General features: G+C 53.4%; 1 long non-coding RNA gene across 1 annotated transcript; it reads right to left on the minus strand.

The window, feature by feature from the left end:
* Positions 1-277: 277 nt before the first annotated feature.
* On the minus strand, positions 278-2,863 carry LOC115894342. The gene is made up of 3 exons (XR_004054452.1): positions 2,701-2,863; positions 1,758-1,908; positions 278-972 (listed from the first exon to the last, which is right to left on the minus strand). It is a non-coding gene; the product is annotated as an uncharacterized LOC115894342 (long non-coding RNA).
* Positions 2,864-21,113: the final 18,250 nt, after the last annotated feature.

The following is a 21,113-nucleotide window of genomic DNA, read 5'->3' on the forward strand; positions in this document are numbered from 1 at the left end:
TTTAACATTCTCCAGCCAGACACAGGCCAAGACCAACAATGCTTCACTTGGTGAAGACCATTTCATGTTCCTCCAGCAGCCTCTGAGACCTCGGGTGGGCCATTCTGTCAAGTAATCCTGAATTTACCCCCCAGTGACATTGTGTCTCTGGGTCATCATCAGACTTCTTTCAGGGTAGACCTGCGGGACTGTGGAGAAAAGGGCTTGAAGGAAGGAGGAGATTTGTGCCGGAGCCTCTGGTGCTGTCAAAGTCAAATAAAATATACAGACACATCTCTAAGTTTAAAATGTTTTATCTGGAAAGCAAGAATTTCAGTTTGGGACATACACACAGACTGGGCGGTCTTCAGTATGTCCAAAGAGCAAAGAGAAGGTAGGAGGTTTCATAAAAATGAGAAATGTTAACGGATTGTTAGGAAAGCAAGTTCATTCGTGCTGGAAACGTTTTGGGGATCCAGCAAGCTCTGATTGGTGGGCGGGTGGAACCAGTCTTGGATTCCCACAGGTCGTTTCAGTAGCTATTAGATCAAACTGGTTTCAGGTTGCAACACGTGTTCCAGCAGCCAGGGTTGGAGACAGTTCTATTCTTGGAGCAACGTGCTTTTTCCCGATCTCCTAACTCTGCTTGCCTATGACCACAGTGACCTTTGTATGATCAACTTTCACAGTGGCGACAGGAGGAGCCAGATCTGAGCCCACACCCATGCCTTCTGGCTGGCTTTCTCTCTCTTGCTCCTAGCAGGGAAACGCAGGGTGAGTGACAGAAGTGGACTTAGCTACAGGCAACATCGAGTGATCTAGGTTCCAGGTTCAGCACTTTGTCCATTGTCATGTCAACATAAAGAATTGGTGCTTTGAAATTTTGTCAAGTTCAGGTTTGAGCAGCCTGATGCAGAAGTTCCCGGGTCAGGGACTCCAGGGCAGGGAGTTGGAGGGGTGAGCTGGCTGCAAAGTCTCTGGTCAATGTAGGTTCTGGAAAAGAAAGAAAGAAGGAAGGGAGTCTCCTCACTTTACCTCTCTGGTCTCTGAAACAGTGTCCACCGTTCTGAGTCCTCAGCTGCCTGTAGCTCTTTACAGAACAGACCCCACCCTGCTGTCCTTACAAAAGGCCAACTTGGTATCCAGCATCTCAGACGTTGCCACAAGGGGCAACACCAGGGGTTGGGTGACTCCCTAGCCAGAACTCCAAGGCCACACACAGCTATTTAGACAAAAGAGGTATGCTTGTTTATTTGCTTTAGAATGCAATCTCATGAGTGATATTTAGCATTTGTTGAGCGCCTATGTTTACAAAGTGCTTCCACCCACATGGTCTCACCGGACCACCTGTGAGGGAGCACAATGTGACCTCCACCTTAAGGACTGAGGGTGGGACTCAGCCAGGAGCCCAGGACTATCCAACTCCTATTCTAGGGGGTTCTTTACATCCACAGAGGTTTCGAAACCAAGGAGCGTGCCTTATGGAGCATTTAAATTGCATTTGATGTTTAATGACTCTTATTTACTTATCACAAATACGGTTTTTTTTTTTTTTTTGGAGACAGAGTCTCGCTCTTTTCGCCCAAGCTGGAGTGCAGTGGCACGATCTCGGCTACTGCAAGCTCCGCCTCCCAGGTTCATGCCATTCTCCTGCCTCAGCCTCCCGAGTAGCTGGGACTACACGTGCCCACCACCACGCCCAGCTAATTTTTTTCTTTGTATTTTTTAGTAGAGACGGGGTTTCACCATGTTAGCCAGGATGGTCTCAATCTCCTGACCTCGTGATCCGCCCGCCTCAGCTTCCCACAAATACGATTTTCAGTGATACAAGAGACAAGTCGCAAAGACGAGATTAAACATGTCCTCTCTTCTGTTGCACTGGCTTCTCTACATCATGGTAACAGGTTGTCAGGTTCAACTGCAGCATTGCTGTTAGAGGCAAAGGTAGGCAGGAAGCTCATTCTTGCAATCTCTGGAACTTTAGTAAAAACTCAAGGATATCTATTTTTTCCTTTCCCTAGAATTTTCTCAGCGTTCTCACTAACCAGATAATGTTAGCTTTATTTTGCATCCATTCATTTACTGAAGCCTACATGTGTTTCAGTTACTATGCTAAAAGATCCTGTTTGTCCCTATTTAAGGGCATTCTCAGTTCAGTGGGAGTTGGTGGCAGTGGCAGATATGTACAGTTACAAGGTGATGCAATGACAGTGGCAGGCAGAGGGAGGTCTGGGAGCACAGAGGGGAGACAGCCTGGTAATATCAGGGAGGGCTAATCCAGCCTGGTAATATCAGGGAGGGCTTCTTGGAGGAGGTGACATCTGAGTTTCTCAAAGGAGAGGGTGGCCAAGGGAAGGAAAAGAAGTTGCAGGAAGTAGAGAGGGGCTGTTGAAGGAACTGGGGCACGGGAGCACTGGGTACTCAAACAAGGAGGGGTCTGGGGAGACGGACCTTAGGGAACACAGTGGGAGTGGGAAAAGCTCAGCCCAGCCCTCTGCCATGGGTTTTATATGCTGAGTCACTGGGAGACTTAAAACAAAGAAGACCTTTCTTAAAGAGCAGTTTTAGGTTCACAGCAAAATTGAGCAGAAGGTACAGAGAGTTCCCATAGAGCCCCTGCCCCCACTAGAGTTGTACATTTGTTACAATAATGAGCCTGCATCAACACATCATTATCATCCCACTGGAAGATTCCGAGCAGGGAAAACATTTTCACATTACCTTTTACAAAGTCTTCTTCCTGGCACTGAGTCACAGTCGTTTTTAAAGAATTAATGGTGTAGGTTGTTACTTAGCATTTCCCCAGAGCAAATGTTTCTATGGTCTCCAAAAGGCAGAGGCTATGATGTCTTCTTGTCCCACGCTGTAGATCTGTAAACCTAGAACAATGCCTGGTATAGCAGCAGATGCTTAGAAAGTAGAGGAGGGTAGAGGCGGGAGGAAAGCAGGGGCAGAGGGAGGGAGGGAGGGAGGGAGGAAGATAGCAACAAGGTCTGTTGTGTATTTCCGAAACATCATTCTGGCAGCAAATAGAGGAAAGATGGCAGAGGGTGTGGCTTGTGGTCAGGGACAGTTAGGAGGCTACTGTCATGTTCCAGGTACAAAGTGCAAGTGGTCTGAGTAGGCAGCCGTGGTGGAGAGGAGGGGACATCGAAAAGGTGGGCTCTACCCCATCAGGTGCCTGAGGACGTGAGTGTAGTAGAAAACCACCAGGAAGGTTTCAAGACCCAGGCCCAGCTCTCAGTCTTCTCTGAACCACTGAAGTAGAGGGAGAGTTTGTAAGGACTCCAAAGGGAAAGAGAACATGGGAGGGAAGGAGGGTTGGGGAGGGTCAGGTAGGATACTTAAGTTGGATTGAGTTTGAAATATACAAACTAAGAAAAATGTCAGATGGTTCTTGTTTATTGTCTAAAGAGTAGAGGGGAGAAAAACAGAAAACAGACGTTTACGTTGGTTGGGTGTTAGATAAAAGGCCCCGAGTCCTCTGCTTCTAAGTGAGAATGACGACGCGCCATAGGATGACAGGGCCCTTTGGAGGTTCTGTCTGCAAGGTAATCTGTTTGCAGATGAGCTCAGGCACGGGGAAGGTGCATGGTGTGAGTGTGGCTTGCTGAACTCACAGTGAGCCATTTCAGGGATGCTGGGACGGAAGCCGCCCTCCCTTTCCTGCCTCTGCTTCCAAGTTCTTTCTCTGCAGCCCTGTCAACGCGCCGCCTTTGCTTCATAGCACATTTCCTAATGGGCTCTGGCGGCACTGAGGCAGCCTTCATATTCCGTTTGTTCCTTGGATAATAAGCTTAGCCTCGAAGCCAAAAAGAGAAAGCTCTGATGATTGTTAAATACACATGCACAGGGCTGACTGCTCCCCAAAACCTCCAGTCAGACATTGCACCAGCTCAGCAAGGCCATTTGCATCCAGGAAAATGGCCCTCAATGACTAATAGAAATCCAACTGTATCTTGGCAAGGAAGGCCTTCAGTATGCAGCATTAATTTGGTTTGCACAGTAGAATGGAACACATCTTTAGTTTCTTTTAGGGAACCTGACTTACGCTTTCTCCAAAGGGTGCTTCCTGGGGGCTCCCAGACATTGGAAATGCCGGCTGTAACTCATCTCAGGGGCTCCCTAGTCCCAAGCACAATCTGCCTTATTTTTTTTTCCAGTTTTATAGCTCAGAGAGGATTGTGATGATGAGGTCACCTGAATCCTAATCACGCTTCGAGTCATCATTAGGACTTGATGCATTTGTTCTGGCACAGACAGCACCGCTGCAGCTTATAGCCAGAATGATTCTGTCTGGCTTCCCGCTCCACACCAGAAGTCTGGAAATGCAGGCTGTTCTTTTCCATTTGGAGTCCTGGGATCTGGGTTATTATTGCCAAAGGCAAAGGAATGAGTTTCTAGAATTATCACTTGAAGGAGCAATGCACCAGGGAGTAAACCTAGGAAGTTTCCAGAAAACTAGAATGTGATTATCTCCACAGTATACTCTGAATGTGAAAACCCAACTAATAGAACATTCGGAGGTCAGTGCCCGACTCCTCAGCCTGTCTCCACCAGGCCTTTTAGTCAATCTAGGAGGGCAAGAAAAATCACTTCAATTTTAGGATCTTACTGCGTTCTTGGGGCAAAAATAACCCTGTGGCCTTCAGGAGTCTCCAAGACACCTGCTCAGTAAGGAAGTTTAGTCTCAACCTCCAGAATGAACTAGGCTCAATTCAAACAAAATTGGTGAGGACCCACTAGTGCCAGGTGGGAGGTGACTAAGGTGGGCATAGGGGAAGGGATACCCTCAGTCCTATGGTCACAGACTTGCTGGGCCCTCACCCCAGAGAGCAGCTGCCTAGGGGCTGCAGCAACAGAAAGCCTTCCCCACTGTTAAAGCCTAAGGCCTTGTCCAGGGAAGACTAAGGCCTGGAGGAAATCACCTGGGGAAGAACTGGGACTAAAGGGCGATGCTTTGTGCCAGGATCAGGCATACGGTTATGCGTGTTGTCCACTGTGCAAGGACATCCAGCTAAAAGGTGAGCAAGGGCTAGATTCCAGCATGCCTGCCGCCCACCACATTGTGTGGCCATGGTGTTGCGTCTGTCCAGAAGGGGCATCCTTCTCTAAGTCACACAGACAGACCCTGTGGGCTCACGAGGGCCCTGGACATGAGGAGAATGAAACAGCTCCGGGAAGGGGTCAGTGAAATTTGGCCGAGCAGCACAGGGCTGCAGACAGGATGGAAAATACTCCCTTTACCACACTGGCTGCCTTGCCTTTGGTGCTTTGGAAGGGAATTGAGGAATTAATAACCAAACTCACTCTATTCCATTCCTAGCACCTTGTACACATCCATGGCCATGTTAACTCTACCTACGCCTCCTCCTGGACTTGCGAGCAGTTATTCCCAGGGAATCCCTGCAGGTGCTGTAAGAGACAGATCTCTGCATGGGCAGCTCATCCTGCCAGCTGGAGTCAAGGTTATCTCATCCAGGCTGGCTGAAACCCATAAGCAGTCCTCTTTCGGAATTCTGCCTGCTGTGCTAACCAAATGTAGTTCATGTTACCTGTCTTTTAAAAATATTATTTCTAGCCTTTTTTCCCCTGTATATTCATGATTTAATTTTGTATGCCACTTTTGTGAGTTGCTACATGCTAAGCATTTTCCATAGTGCCACGTCATTTCCACACTGCCATGTGTCAGTATGGCGGTATTATCGCCAGTTAAGCAGGGCTCTGTAGTCTGACTAATCATTATCAAATGGTTTACTTAGCAGACACATGTGCCCCTGGTAGGAAACGTTGAGTGGTGGGTAGAAGATCTCTCCTCAACTCTGTTCTGTTCAACATTTTTGCTGATAGCCAAGATGAAGGTGTAGCATGCAGACCACTCAACAAATTGGCAAAAGACACAGAACTGGAAAGGGTAATACATTGTTTGGACAAGGTAGTCAAGATTCAAGATTGCCCAGCAATGCTTCCCTAGAAACTTTTTCTTATCTACCCCTATCTGCATAGGGTTTTGTCAGAAAACATTTTAAATGGTCCATTTTCAAGGCATGATAAATCTAAGCACTGGCAGCCAGCCTGTGAATGTAACAAACAGCACGGCTCACGCTCCTACAAGGTCACGATACACGAACAGAATGTAGAAGAGGGGTCAGCCCATAAAAGGGAAGAAAGTTCCATTATTGGGAAATTGAAACTTAAGAGGGGAAGAGGACAGGGTGTAACCTTATAAGGGGAATAATGACACTTAGGCAACGTCCGGGAAGATTGTCATCCCACAGTACTCAGCCATGAGGAACTGGAGGAGGGACTTGCATGCTGGGAGATAAATTACCTGCTGTAGCTGCCCCAGGTGTGCCTACCAGCCACCCGATCTTGCAAGACCTCTATTAAAAGTCTCACTTTCGCTATTCTTTGTGCCTGAGTCCATTCTTTGGGTCTGGACAGGTGAGCATGTTTCTCACAGTTTTACTCAGCAGCCGCAACCACAGCAGGTGGCCCATCGGTGCAAGGTGGGCGAGAGACCTGAACTGGGCCAGAGAAACTTCCTGATGATTTTGGAATTGGGGCAGATTCCAGGCATCTCCAGGTGGCTTGAGCATAGCACATCAGCTAGGGAGACACTGTGGCTGTGTTTTGTCTTGTGACCCTGAAGTGGAGGAGGCTGGTTGGGAGAGAGACTCAGGGAGAAGGTGCAGAGAGAAGCAAGAGAAAAGAGAGGCAACTAGAACCCTGCTTCATTTGTTCCTGAAGCCCAGTCACATTTCTGCCCCCTTATTCAGAGAGTCCACATCATGAGAATACAATCCCCTCGGCCTGGGTTGCCGTCTGTGTTCATTGTAGCTGAGAAGGTCCCAGTGAAGCCAGCCGACAAATCTGCAGTCTTGGTCTCCAGTTGACAAAGTTCAATAGAGTCAATAGGCTGCAGAAGAATCAAGCCCCAAATTGGGGGGAAGACCACATTTGCAGGGTGACAGTTTTGGTGTGACCTTGGCAAACAGTAGGATGCCTAAGGAAGTCCCCTGGACAGTGAAATCAGGCTCTACACTCAATGGCTGAAAGAATCAGAGACATTTTGGCAGAGGAAGGGAAGAAGATTTGGCAGAAAAACACATTTGTCATATAGGGTGTGGAGAACCAAGGTCCAAACTAGGACAAACAAATGAAAGATGCCTGAATCCAAATTTGGCAAGCTTTTTCTAGCAGGTATCTGCGAGTGGGCGGGGTTTCCTGGGAAGAGGCAGCCAACAGGCAGGAGTTTTAGCAGAGGCTGGGCGACCGCACGGTAGGTAGGTGAACTTCCTGAACAGAGGTGGTTGGACGCATCCTTCCAGCCCATGGTTCTGGGGTTGGCGTGAAGTGGGCATTTTCCCTATCCTCTGTAGACTGAGGAGTGACCCTCTAACAGATGGTTCAGAAATCCCAGGAGTAGAACGTTTGGCTTGAACTCCTCCTCCCAAGCAGTCCCTCATTTAGGAAATCATTCGAGGGACTGGGGAGGTCCTGGGTGGTGAAGGACCTCACCCCATTGGAAGCAGCAAAAGAAGCATTCTCTGAGTGAAGGACAGTGCCCACAGTGGCCCGCCAGGAGTAGGTGGCCCTCCCTGACTGTCCCTACCTCTGTTGGGAACCTAGAGGGGGCAGGAGGGCATATGAGTAAGTGCACCCCCTAAAGAAGGACACGGGGGCTGTTGCCTTGCAGGGGGTCACATGCTGGGCTTGTCTGGTGAACTGGAATCTCTCAATTCAAAGTCCACAGGCAGACGGGGAAGTAATTTCCTAGAAATTAAATCTGAACACTCCATAGCCTCTCCTCGAAGAGTGAATATGGGCTGGCAGCTGGGGCACACGGGGGCCTTGTGTGTGCACGTGTAAGGGTGTGTACTGTTATGTGTGTGCACACCCTCATACACACACACACCTGCCTCTACACACCCACATGTGCACACTCTCACACACCAGTGCACATCAGAGGAAGCTTTCTTCTCTTCTGAGGAAGTCCAGGAAGCTCCTGGCAGGAGAGTTGAGCTGGACCGACCTGAGGCCTGCAGGCCAAGGAGGCTGAGGACTGGGAAATGGTGCAGGGCCCAGTGTAGCTGCAGAAATCTGACCCCAGGCTGGGCATGTCAGCACAGTGACCATGAAGCAGCAGCCCAGCAGGCGGGGGCTCCCTCCCCAGCCCAGAAGGTTCGCTATAGGGTACAGAGCGGCGGGCCAGCCTTGGGCCCACTCCAGTTAGAGCTGAGCCAGCAGCGTCTGTCCTCCACCAGCCCTGCCCCAGTGGCCCAGGCTTGCCGCTTCCTCCCGCTCCTGGAGCAGGGCCCTGACTCCTTCATACCTCTCAGGCCTGTCCCCCATCTCCCACTCGGTTCCCAGCACTGTCCACAGACATTCTTTTAAAGGAGACTTTGCTTGCATCACTCCCCTCCTTAAAACTCAAGTGACCCATTCCTCAGCAAAAAAGCAGGCATTTTTCAGCCTAGCATTGCCTAGCATTTCAGAATGACACATTTCTCAAGCCCTGATCTGAGTGCTTTTACATACACAGTTGACCCTTGAACAATATGGGTCCACTCATGCACAGATTTTTCTCCATTAAAGTTATACCATATGCCCGCCCTTCCTGCCTCCCCTCCCACCTCCTCTACCTCTTCTGCCTCTGCCACCCCTGAGACAGCAAGACCAACCCCTCTTCCTCCCCAGCCTACTCAATATGAAGACAACAAAGATGAATGTACTTCCCCTTAATGAAGGGTAGGCATGTTTTCTCTTCCTGATATTCTTAATAACATTTTCTCCTCTCCAGCTTACTGTATTGTTAGAATATGGTGTATATATAATATATATACTGTATAAAATATGTATTATCAACTGTTTATGTTATCAGTAAGGCTTGTAGTCAACAGTAGGCTATTAGTAGTTAACTTTGTGGGGAGCCTAGGTTATATATGTATTTTCTTTTTTTTTTTTTTTGAGACAGGGTCTCCCTCTGTCACCTAGGCTGTAGTGCAGTGGCGTAATCATGGCCCCCTGTAGCCTCGACCTCCTGGGCTCCAGCAATTCTCTCACCTCAACCTCCTGAGAAGCTGGAGCTACAGGCGCAGGCAACCATACCAGAGTGGTTTTATTCTAATGTTTGTAGAGACAGGGTCTTCCTATGTTGCCCAGGCTGGTCTTCAACTCCTGGGCTCAAGTGATCCTCTCACCTTGGCCATCCGAAGTGCTGGGATTACAGGTGTGAGCCACCGCACTGGCCTTTACATGGATATTCAACTCCATGGTGGGGGGGCAGTGTCCCCTAATCCCCCCTGTTGTTCAAAGGTCAACCATATTTGCCCCTTCGTCCTCACAATCACCCCCTTGAAGGAGGCATTATGATGATGATTATCCCCATATTATAAGTGAGGGAACTTGGGCAGGAGGAGGAGCTCATCACTTGCCCACTAGCACAGACAATAGGGGACAGATCCAAGTTCAAACTCAGACAGTCTGACATCTCAGCCCACACCCTTGCAGCTCAAAGTGTGGTCCCCAGACCAGCGCATCAGCATCACCCTGAGAGCTTATTAGAAATGCAGAGGCTCAGGCCCCCAACCCTGCCGAGTCAGGCAGGTCCCCGAGATCTGGGAGGCTCTGCTTGGGCTTCAGAGCCAGGTCCCCTCTCACCCACCTGACTCAACCCTGTCAGCCCCATGCCTTTGTGCCGTCCTTCAGCCTGCAGCTCTCTGCCCTGGTGTGGGGACCCATCAGGCCCCCCACCACATCCACAAGTAGCTCGCATGCTCCCTCCTCTTCTGACCTCCCTGGTCCATGGCTCCTCCATCCCCTGGGGAAGGATCGGTCCCTCCTACCTTGAGCTCTTGATGTAAGGTCGTGCCTCAGTTATTGTTCTGACATTGCAGAGGGTATTTGTGAGTGAATTGGACTTGGACGAATTCCCCTTTTTGTGTGTACGCATGCATGAATGCACACATCTTGTGTTCCTCGTGGAACCGGACAGCCGGCCTCTGAACCCCAGTCCCTGTACCTGTCAGCCGGGGCTCCCCTCCTCTTTCCCTCCTCCTTGAATCCAGCACTGAGGACCTTGGTCCTCCATGCCTGGCCTGATCCCTAATGAAGCCCTTGATCTCAGAACTCAGTGCATCATTCCCCACCAGTCAGGAGAAGCCGGACAGCTTTGCCTGCCTTTTGCTTTTCCCTTCTGATACTTTCCTCCTTGATCTCGAGCCCTATCGGTAGCAAAGGGCAAGGAGGGGCCTCCCAGCAGAGCAGCAGGTGCCCCTCGCCACGGGTCACACCTCCCTGCCCCAACACCTGGCCTTGGTGGCTAAGGGCGATTGGGAGGGGTTGGCTGGACAGTGGCAGCCAGCACAGAGGGCCCAATCTGGCCCGAGAGCCAGGTGGGCAGTGTTGGAGGGAGCAGGCAGGAGAAGAGCAAAGGCTTGGGAGCTGAATCCTGTCTCCACAGCATCCCCTGCGGCCTCGCTCCTCAGCACTTCGGCTCCCTCCTTCTCAGCTGGGGAGAATGAGACAGCCCACGAGGCTGAGGCCATTATGAGGATGAGAGGAAGCGCCTCGTGTCAAGAGAACTGAGTATTTAGCCAATCACCATTTGATGGACTTCTGGACAGTCAGAACTGGAGTTCATAAGGAATCACTACCAGGCAGGGAAGCTGCGTCCTGTGTAAGGGGGCACGGCCAGCTGTTAACAGAATGAGACAACACTTCCCCCATCCTGGCATCCTGCCCATGGCCCTCTGTGGCTCCCCTTCGTTGATCAGGAAAATGGAATCAGGGTGGCGCCTCGGGAGAAAATGCTGTGGATCCCAGGGTCAAAGCTCGTTGTGCCCTTGGTGAGCTATTTGCCCTGAGAAAAACCCAGCAAAGATGGCTCCTGAGTTGTCTCCCTTGACCACTGCTGGGCCTGGATGTCCCTAGAGTGTGCTGAAGCCAGGTCATATTCCCGTCGTTGGGGAAGTGGAAAAAAAGGGGCTGCCATCCCGCCTCTCTGACAAACACAGGGAAGGTGCCCCTGCACCTCTGCCACTCTGCCAGGGATACAGACAGACACTCAGGCAGCACCACAGGCCCCAAGAGGCACAGGCACACCGACAAAAGCAAACCCATACTGGGGACACAGACACCACACACATTTAGTCATTGCTGGCGGCCCCCAAGTCCCAGAGACCCTCACGGAAGCTCAAGGACTCGAAAGAGGTGTTAGTATGTTCAACACCCAGGCCCCCACACACATCTGTGTACGCCCACACGCTGCCACTCTGACCTGTGGGTGGGGGCAGGCACATGAGTGGGCACTGAGCCTTGGCCTGAGCAGGTGCGTGGGTGTCCCCCCACACTCAAATGGGCAGCTGGAAAGCAGGGTCAGGCCTCAGGTGCACAGAGCACAGCGGCCATGAGTGGGGGTGGTGGGCGTTGCCATGGAGATGAGAGCCGGAGAGGCAGCACTGCAGGCGAGCTCCGTGTGGGCGGGTGAGCCCACAGATCCACAGATCTCGGGAGGGACTGGGCAGTGCTGGAGGCTCCAGCACAGGAGGAGGCTCTTGAGGTGGGGGTGGGGCTGAGGGCCTCTGGAATGACAGGAGCAGCTGCTTGTGTTGCAGGCCTGGGTGTGGGGTCATGAACTTGTGGTCTTGGCTGGGAGCACAGACAGACTATGGGGCCTCTGCCTCCCCCAATCAGTGCCACTCACTCCCACTCCTGTCCCCCACCGGCAACTGTGCTGAGCTCACAGCCAAGGCAAAGCCATCAGGGAGGGCGAGCAGAGGCGGGGAGCTAAGGATCGTGGCTGGTTTGGGGAAAACAGCTGAGGAGGGTCAGGCTGATTCTCCCCACCTCCTGGCATCACCTGACCTGCTCTTTCTTTTCCACTGGTCCCTCCTTTGCAGTCTAGTGGAACGGGAATCACACAGGATTGGGAGTTAAAGAGTAAATCACGATGCCAGTCCCTGTCGACCAGCTCTGGGACGGTGAGCAACCTGCCCAGTGAATCCCAACCTGGGTCTTCACATCTGTAAAATGGGATGAGGAACCCCGATCGACCTACCTCCAGAGCTGCTGAGAAGGTCCAATGACTCTCAAGAAATTCAACTAGACCGATATGGACAGACGCCTACTATGCACCAGCATGCTGCGGCGCTCCAGGGATGGAGAGGAGCACACTCTCGCAGAGCTCACCAGCGAGTGGGTGGGAGAGGAGTGCGTACAAACAAGACAGCTCGGATAAGTGCCAGGACTCAGCCTGTTCCAGCAGCTCCTGGGAATGCCTGCTTAGGGCCAAGTACTGGGGTACAAAGAGGCAAGAGCGGCGGAGGAGCCCAGGGACTGCATGGGATTCAAATCACAGAAGAGCGGCGGCCTCCCCCAGAGCAGCCCTCACATGCATCCGACTCGTTCATCCTCATAACCCGCCAGGTGGAGCCACTGAATGCTCTCCCCATTTTACAAGTGAGAAAGCTGTGATCAGGAAGAATAAACAGCTGTCCCAAGTGCAAACGCACCCTGGGAAGGGGTGGAGCTGGGATTTGACTCCCATCGGGCAGGTCCCAGAGTCCCTGCTTTGGGCCACTGAGCTCAGCTGCTTCTCATGGCCTCACCCTTCCATGTGTCTATGGCCTCCGGGAAGGAGTTGCCTGGTGTCAAAGGCCCTCCCCTGCTCCCTGCCCCGACCCTGGCCTGGGCTGTGGTTCCACCAGTCGCTCACCCCTCCGCCTGCCCCGTTCCCTCCTCCTTGCCTGCCTTCAATAAGACAGTCCAGGGGTGCGGACAGATAGCACAGTGTCACAGAGCCCGACAGCACTGACATAGGCGTCCTGCGCCACCACTTGCGAGCTGGGGCAAGGCCATGGAGGCTCTCTGAGCGCTGTTTCCGTGCTGCAGTCCACACACGGGCAGTGCGGGGCATGAGCCGGGCCCTCAACACCTTCAGTGCTCACGAGGCACTCTGCACCCCCCTGTGCTTCCAGAAGGGGCCATCTGTCCCCTGTTTCCAGGCAGTGGAAGGTGGAGTCTAGCCTGGCAGGACAGGAGGCAGAGGCTGGGCCTTGTCTCCAGAGAAACCTGCCTCCTCCCTCACTCGCTGTGTGTCCTGGGGAAAATCACAAGGCCTCTCTGAGTTTTGTTCCTGGGGCCTCCCACCCCAGGGTCCCAGACAGGATGCAGCAGGACCCAAGGGCCATGGTCTGAGCTGGCAGGATCTGAGTTCAGAGATCTTGTCCCTCTCCAGAGGACCAGCACCCTACCCAGCTCCTCCAAGTGGCCCCCTGGTAGCCTCCCTGGGCCGTGTGAATGGGGGAGGGGGAAGAAGCAGCTGTCACCTGGGTTTGAGGGGGCACTGGCGGATGGCAGAGGAAGCCTGCCTGGGCTGGGAGTGGGCACCCTACGGCTCCCCTCTCTGGGCCTGGCTCCCCCACTGCTGACAGCCTGGGCTGTGAACAGGCATGTGGGGCCTGCACGGGTGGGGATGCCCCCACCTTCCCAGGGAGGATGTGAGGCTGAGGCTGACCCAGGTCTCAGGCACAGCCTTACAGTGGGCAGCTTTGAGAAACCCTGTGAGAAGGGCCAGCTCTGGGCTCAGAGGCCAGGGAGGGCGTGGGAGAAAGAGGCAGTGCCCCTGCACTGGCTGGCATCTCTTGAGGTTTCTGTAGAAATGTTTGCTCTGGCAGGAAAAAAAAAAATCTGTTGCCATGGTAACCTATGTCTTCTGTCCCCAGCTGAGTCCTCAGAGGGAAAATCGTCTCAGAATTACCAGGGATGCGTGGCCGGCTACACTTAGGGGAAGCTTCCTGAACCCAGGCCTCCCTGCAGGGTGAAGGAGCCACATTCGCTCAAACACTGGAGCCTCATTCATGCATTCATTCATTCATTCATTCATTCATTCATTCATTCATTTGACAATCACTGAGACTGTACGCCCCACCCTGTGCTGGGCCTGGGGATATGGAAATTCATCCAACTCGGTCCCAGAACTCAAGGAGCTCAGAGTCTGGTGGGAAGATGGGTGTGTAAACGTGAATCCACGGAGGTGGTGAGATCTTTGACAGGGGATGGAGGAATGCTACAGAAGCACAAAGGGAAGGTGGGAGGGCTTCCTGGAGGAGGCCTGCTTTGGCTGGGTCTTTGGGCTGCTCTAGACCCTGGAAGCCCTTAGAGCCCGACCCCCTGCCTGGTGCTGCACCCATTTTACAAAAGAGAGCACTGAGGTCCAGATAGGGTGAATGATTTGCCAGGGTCATAAAAGGAAAGGCAGCTTCATATCTGACCTGAATAAATAATGTATTCTGGATTTTAATTATTTAAAAAGCCTCCGTTTCACTGAGTCTCATCAAAAATAGAAACTCTCTTCCTTTCACTCTAGATTTCTCTTGAAAGTGGCAGGTGGGCACAGAGGCGGGGCCCGGGCCTCTGAAGTGTCCTGCTTGTGGCAGTGGCTGTGACGCAGAGGCCGAGAAGCAGAGGCCACGAGCCCCGAGCCTCTGCCGGAGAAATGACAAGTGACTGTCATCCTGGAGCCTCCCCCTTGCCTTAGGCCACTCCACACCTGGTCCTCAGATGGGTGGTCAGCGCCCCGCTCTTCCCGCAAGACTCGGGTGGTCCCCCAAGTCCGCCAGCCTCTCTTTCCTCCCGGGCACACGGGGGTCATGACAGCACCTCTTGGAGATGTTGAAAGAATCTTGCGTTGGGTGTCTGTGGGGGGGGTCCCATCTCTGTCCCCAGACCTGACACACCGTAGACCCCCAACCTATGGACATTTCCATCCTTCAAGGACAGGCCTTAGAGAAAGGAAGAAAACCAAATCGCCAAGAGGTGTGAGAAGAAAGGGTTGGGGAGGGAAAGCCAGGACACACCGGCCTACTGTTGGCCACTGGGGTGATCTTATGGCTTTGAAAATCCGGATCAGTTCCCCAAAACTCAGCCAGTCAGGGGCTCCCCCTCGCCACTGTGCTCTGCAGCATTCCCGCCCCTTGTTCCTCGGTATCTTACCAAGCTCGCATCACACAGATCAGCTTCTTTTCCATGGGAAGCAGCCAATGACAGCTCCAGCCCAGCACCAGACAGAATCTCACTGAGGCTCCCAAGCGCCACCACCCCCATCTGTCTTCCTTGTCGTGTGCTCCTGGGGCTTAGCTCTGAACACAGATGTCACCCAAACAGGGTAGGCCACCACAAGTCAAGGTCTCGCTTCCAAACCAGAGCACACTCAACTCCAGTCCGCCTCTCCCTGCTTCGCTGTCCCCAGACCCCATTCGCTCATCCCATCCCTACCCGCAGAAGCCACTGCAGAAGCCACTGCATCTCCATTGGAGAAGGTCGAAGGCCACCCACCAAACCCCACGCCCCCTCCAGCTCCTGCACCCACCACACTGCCCTTGACATTCCTCCCTCACGCTCTGACCCTCCGCTGCGCTCTGTGATGAACAAGCACTGCAAAACTCTGGGGGCGCTGCAGCTCTCCAGGTGATTTCTATCAAATAAACACCGCCTGGGCCCAAACCATCTGGGAGGTAAATACTATTACTAAGTAATGGGCAAGTGGTCATGAGCTTTGGAGTGGCAGAAGCAGGGCAGAAATGGAGGTCAGCGTCTCCGCCTCCAATTCCCGTCCTTCCCTTCTCTCCAGCCTTCTTTATCATTTGATCTTGACAGCTGTGGAGAGCTACCACTCCCCACTTTACAGTCTAGGGAGCCTCAAAAAGCAAAGTGACTTGCCCAGAGCTCTAGAACAAATCCCTTGACCTCCACAGGGGCTGCATGAATGTCTTTGGTGGCTTAAACCACCAAAATGTGTTGTCTCCCAGTTCTGGAGGCCAGAAGTCCAACAGCAACGTGTGAGCAGGGTTGGTTCCTGCTGGGGCTGTAAGAGACTGCTCCAGGCCTCTCCCTCCGTGTCTGGCGGTTTGCTGGCCATCTCCCACGTTCCTTGGCTTCTAGACGCATCTCCCAGTCTCTGCCTTCGTGCTCACATGGCCTGGGTCTGTGTCCAAATGTCCTATAAAAATAAGGACACTGCTCATCGTGGGTTAGGGCCCACCCTACTCCAGAGTGGCCTCATCTTCACAAATCACATCTGCAACGACCCTGTTTCCAAATACGGTCACATTCTGAATTCTGTGGGGTTAATGTCAACGTGGCAATTGGGAGACATAATTCAGCCGTAAGGGAGGCTCAGGGGTCATCCCCGGAGGCCATCCCCGAAGGCAGGGTGTGCTCATCCCATCCTGACCCACAGAAGCCACTGTGCTCATCCCATCCCTACCCGCAGAAGCCACTGCAGAGGCAACTGGCCTGGCCCCAAGAAAGCTTCCCGAGGACTCCGACTTCTACCAAAAGGCTGAGGAGCACTCGGAGCAGGAAGGAAGGAGCTCATGTGGAGGCTGTCCCACTTCCCCCGGGAGAACACGTCATCCTGAGAGCCTGGACCTGGACTGAGGGCAGAGTCTGCAGTTCCAGTCCCCGAGATCCACTCTCCTGCCCGTGACTCCGGTCCCAGGGCTCATCTCTGTGGTCCTTAAAGGCAGTGGCTGCGGCAGCAGGAGTGGGGATGGCAGAAGGACGTCTACACAGGACTGCTTGGGATCCCAGTTCCCACGTGTTAGCTGTGTATCTTCAGACAACTGACTTTTCCCTTCTGTACTTGAGTTTTCTCCTCCAGGAAAAATGGGGCTTTGCAGGGTTGCTGTGGGGACAGCGCCTGAGCTCACCTAGGCAGGGACAGCAAGTTCCCACCTGGCCCCAGAAGAGACCAAGCTTGCTTTCCTAGTGTCCAAAAAGTCCCCAAACCAAGATGCCAACCCCACACCCAGCATGCCCCCATACCTGGCTCCAGGCACAATCTTCTTCACCGGGTTAAAAAGAAAAATCTCTTGGGATCCCAAGGCAGGTGGATTGCCTGAGCTCAGGAGTTCAAGACCAGCCTGGCCAAGATGGTGAAACCCGGTCTCTACTAAAATACAAAAAAATTAGCCGGGCGTGGTGGCATGCACCTGTAGTCCCAGCTACTTGGGGAGCTGAGGCAGGAGAATTGCAGTGAGCCGAGATTGCACCACGGTACCCCAGCTTGGGTGACAGGGCAAGACTCTGTCTCAAAGAAAAAAAGAAAAGTGTCTCCCGAAAATGAGGCCAGATTGTAAGTCACACTCCGTGTTCTTCCCCAGTGCCAGACAGAGTGGACCTGAGGGCTGGCTTCAGCCACTTCTGTCCAGAAGCCTTCAGACTGCCTCTGAGTGAGTTGGCCCAATCAGGAAGGTGGGGTTTAGATAAGAGAAAGGGGGACATCATTTCCAATGTATTCTGGGGGTAACCTTTTTCCTTTCTCTTCCTTGGCCAGAATGAGTCCCTCTGGGAGGGGGGCACAAGAGGACCTCAGAGATGGGCCCTGGTCGGGGACTCAGGAAACGGAACATGTCGCCATTCTGCCTGCTCTCTGCTGTGGGACGAGGCCTCACTGCCATGGGACAAGTGAGGGTTCCAGACAAGGACCTGCCACGGACCAACCCAGCCACTTGGGGCAATGACTTTCTCTCCCTCAAACCTCCGTTTCCTCACCTGAGGTAGGGAGCTCTCTAACCTCACCCAGCCCCTTTCATGGAACCATTGAGGTGATCAGAGGACCGGTGTCAAATGTGAAAAATGCCTCGGATGCTGTGAAATGCCACAGAGGTGTCAGCTTTGGGTGGGACCACTAGAGTTCTCTGGCAACGAAGGGCTGCAGAAGCCATGCCAGTGATCCACAGGGACTCTGAGCTCCAGGGAGAGAAGGGGGAAAGTTCAGTCTACATGGCAGATGGGGATAGAGCAAGCGGGGAGCCCAGACCTGCCGACCCCCAGGCCTGGCTGAACCAGCCCTTCCTCTGGGCCTGCAGGGGGTGGGGAGGGGCTCCCCTTTGCACAGTAGAGGTGCTCCTGGGCGCAGCAGCCTGGGATAAAGCATTTTAAACCCAAGGTGTTTGGGGACAGGTCTTACTGTTGGTTATTTTCACAGGGACAAGTCAGACTCTGCATAACAGTGCGGACTGAGGAAGCTCCTGACTCCAGGGAAGGCTGGCAGGGCTTGGCTGGATCTTGCACTGCCTCCCTGCCTCCCTCCTGGAGGCCAGGTACACTATCCTGCCCCCAGGGCCTTGGCCAGAAATGTCCCCTCAGCCTGGCTGTCCTTCCCACTCCTTCCCAGCTGGGGAGCAGCACCCTTCAACCACCTGCCCATGGCCCCTGCTCCAGGAAGCCCCCCTCACACCCAGCTGGAGGTGACTCTGCCCTCCCGGCCCTGGCCATGAAGTGTGGAGCAGGGGAAAGGGTGAGGCCCGGCTCTGCAAACCTGGCTTTTCCTCCCACCGCACCATGACTGTGAAACGCGAGCAAGCACTTCGCCTCTCTGAGCCTGGTTCCTTATCTATAATTGAGTCTAATTCCCAGGGGTGCTGTGGGGAGGAGGGTTAAATTTGTACATGGAAGAAATACTTTTGAGCATCTATTAAATCCAGGCTTAAAAATGCACACTTATGTGTTAGTCATTAAAAAAAAAAAAAGCCAGGCCTGACTTTAGGCATTTATCAAAAAAGACAAAGCCTGTATGAGTGAATATTCTAATGGAGGACACAGTGAACAGATAACCATAACTCAAACAAGAAGAGCAGAGCAGGGCAAGGGTGTAGAGTCATCCACGGAGGGTGCTGTGCTCTCTATAGACACCATAGGCACTAATAAATGCTGAATGCATGGGTGGATGGATGGATGGATGGATGGACGAATGCATTGATGGAGGGTGGGTGGGTGGGTGGATGGATGGACGGATGGATGGACGAATGCATTGATGGAGGGTGGGTGGGTGGGTGGATGGATGGATGGATGGATCGATGGATTGATGGAGGCTGCCTCATACCCCCACCTCTCATAACCAACAATGGTCATGGTTGTCACCCACAGTATCTCCTTCTCAGAAGAGCTTGCCAACGCCCCAAGTTGGGCCAAGGAGCAGCCAGAAGGGGGCTCTGAGTGGAGGTGAGCCTGGCGCCCCTCCCACACTGCCTCCTCCTCTCCTAGGACCATCTTGGAAGTAGCCTCCCCTTGCAAGGAGGCTGGCAGGGCAGAGAGGGTCACCCAAGGCCTGGAAGGAGCCCCAGCAGCTGACAGCAAGTGTCCCAGGCACAGGGCGAAGGCTCTGCCTGTTTCCTGTCTGGACCTCACAATGCCCTGGTGTGGCAGGCCTTCCTCCTGGGAGCTGGTGCTGAGAGGGTGGCAGAGAAGGAGAGGAGGAAATCCCACCTCGGGGGATCGGGGACCAGGAGAGTCAACAGGGCCTTCAGAAGTCCCCTGATTCAGCTTTCTCACTTCTAGGTGGGGACATGGAGCCCTACAGAGGGTGAGGACTGCCAGAGGTAACACAGCATCAGGGATGGGGCAGAATTAAGCCAGGTCTACCTGAGTCCCTTTACAATTTACCTTCGAAAGCCCTCAGATTCTGCAGAATGTTTCTTCCCCTTTTAAATGCACCCTGCCCTTGGCTTTGTCCTTGACTAGGCCCTTGGTCCTGTCCTTGGCTTTGCCTTTGGTCTTGGCCCTGCCCTTGGCTCTGTCCCTGTCCCTGTCCCTGCCCTTGACTATGTCCCTGTCCCTGCCCTTGACTATGTCCCTGTCCCTGCCCTTGGCTCTGCCCTTGGCCCTGTCCCTGCCCTCGGCTCTGTCCTTAGTGGCCCTGCTCCCTGGCATGCCCCCTCCCTCACCCACCGCTCCCTGTCTTACTAATCCATGGCCACCCTGCTTGTCTCTCATATCCCTCAGGCCTTTTGTCAACTGTGGAGATGATGACACTCAGTGGGTAACTATGGCTTATGGCTTGTGGCTTAAGGAAAGGCACTCCAAGTTTCCACCCCACGTGCTCGGTCTCTAGAGGGTCCTAATGTGAGACCACAGTCTCAGGCAAACCATTCCAGGGCATGAGGCTGAAGAACTGGCTGACAGCCCCAGGCCAGGCAGCACTGCCAGCTCCTCTCCTCAAGGTGGAGCTCTCCTCTCCGCCTCCGCAGGAGTTGGCAGTTCACTCAGCACGTGGGTACACGGGCACATGTGGGCACACATGGGCACACGGGCACATGCAGGCACACACAGGCTCACATGGGCACACACACTGGGCATACACAGGCACACATGGGCACACTCGGGGCACACACAGGCACACGGACTCACATAGGCACAACACAGGCATACACAGGCACATGTGGGCACACTTGGGGCACACATGGGCCCATGCAAGCACACATGGACACACACAGGCACACATGGACACGCACAAGCACACATGGACACGCACGGTCACCCACACGGGCTAACACTCCCAGTTACTCCAACCTACTTCCAGACCTTCCCGACCTGGATCCTCCCCATCTGGGCATCCTGGGTGGAAGGCAGGGCTCCCCCAACACCTGCCTGACTGAATAGAAAAAGAAAATAAATAAAAATGGAGCCTTTCCTCAGCTTCTTGGGGAAGTTGTGGGCCAGCCAGGGGTTGGCAGGAACCAAATGGGCTGGGTCAGCACCACATGAATCAGGGGATTTGAGAATTGCTGGGTGAGAGGTTCTGCAAATCACCAGATCACAGCACTGTGGAGACACAGTGTTTAACATCACAGAATCTCAGAATCGCAGACTCTTGGGAACACGCACAGCTGTCCCCAGCCTCCTCCCTACAGATGTCTCCAAATCCCGGGCAGCACCTCCTGAAGCTTCCCTGCTGCTGTCGGCTTCACTCCCTTCCTATCCACCAGGCCCACCCTCCCCAGCGACCTTCTGCCCAGCCACAGCCATTAGCTCCCTGCTGTTCAGAAGCCATAGCAGGCTCATTTTAGTGAGGAGGACAGAGTTCATTAGCTCACCCTCTGCCGACTCCCTCACTACCAAGCTCCTTTTCCTTCCAGTCTCCCCCAGAGAGGCCACACTATGCATGCATAGGAAAAAACGTCCAGGCACGAGCCCTGATACACATCTATCATTTGTTTGAAAATGATGTCCCTGACAGTGAAGATGACTGGCCTCCTCCTGGGGTGGCTCAGGGCTCCCAGAGAGCATGAGAGGGGCTAGTGGAAGCTGCTGGCCTCCTGAGGCCCAGCCTGGCCACCACCTGCCTT

Source organism: Rhinopithecus roxellana, chromosome 17 (assembly GCF_007565055.1).
Source record: "Rhinopithecus roxellana isolate Shanxi Qingling chromosome 17, ASM756505v1, whole genome shotgun sequence".
Classification (NCBI taxonomy): Eukaryota; Metazoa; Chordata; class Mammalia; order Primates; family Cercopithecidae; genus Rhinopithecus; species Rhinopithecus roxellana.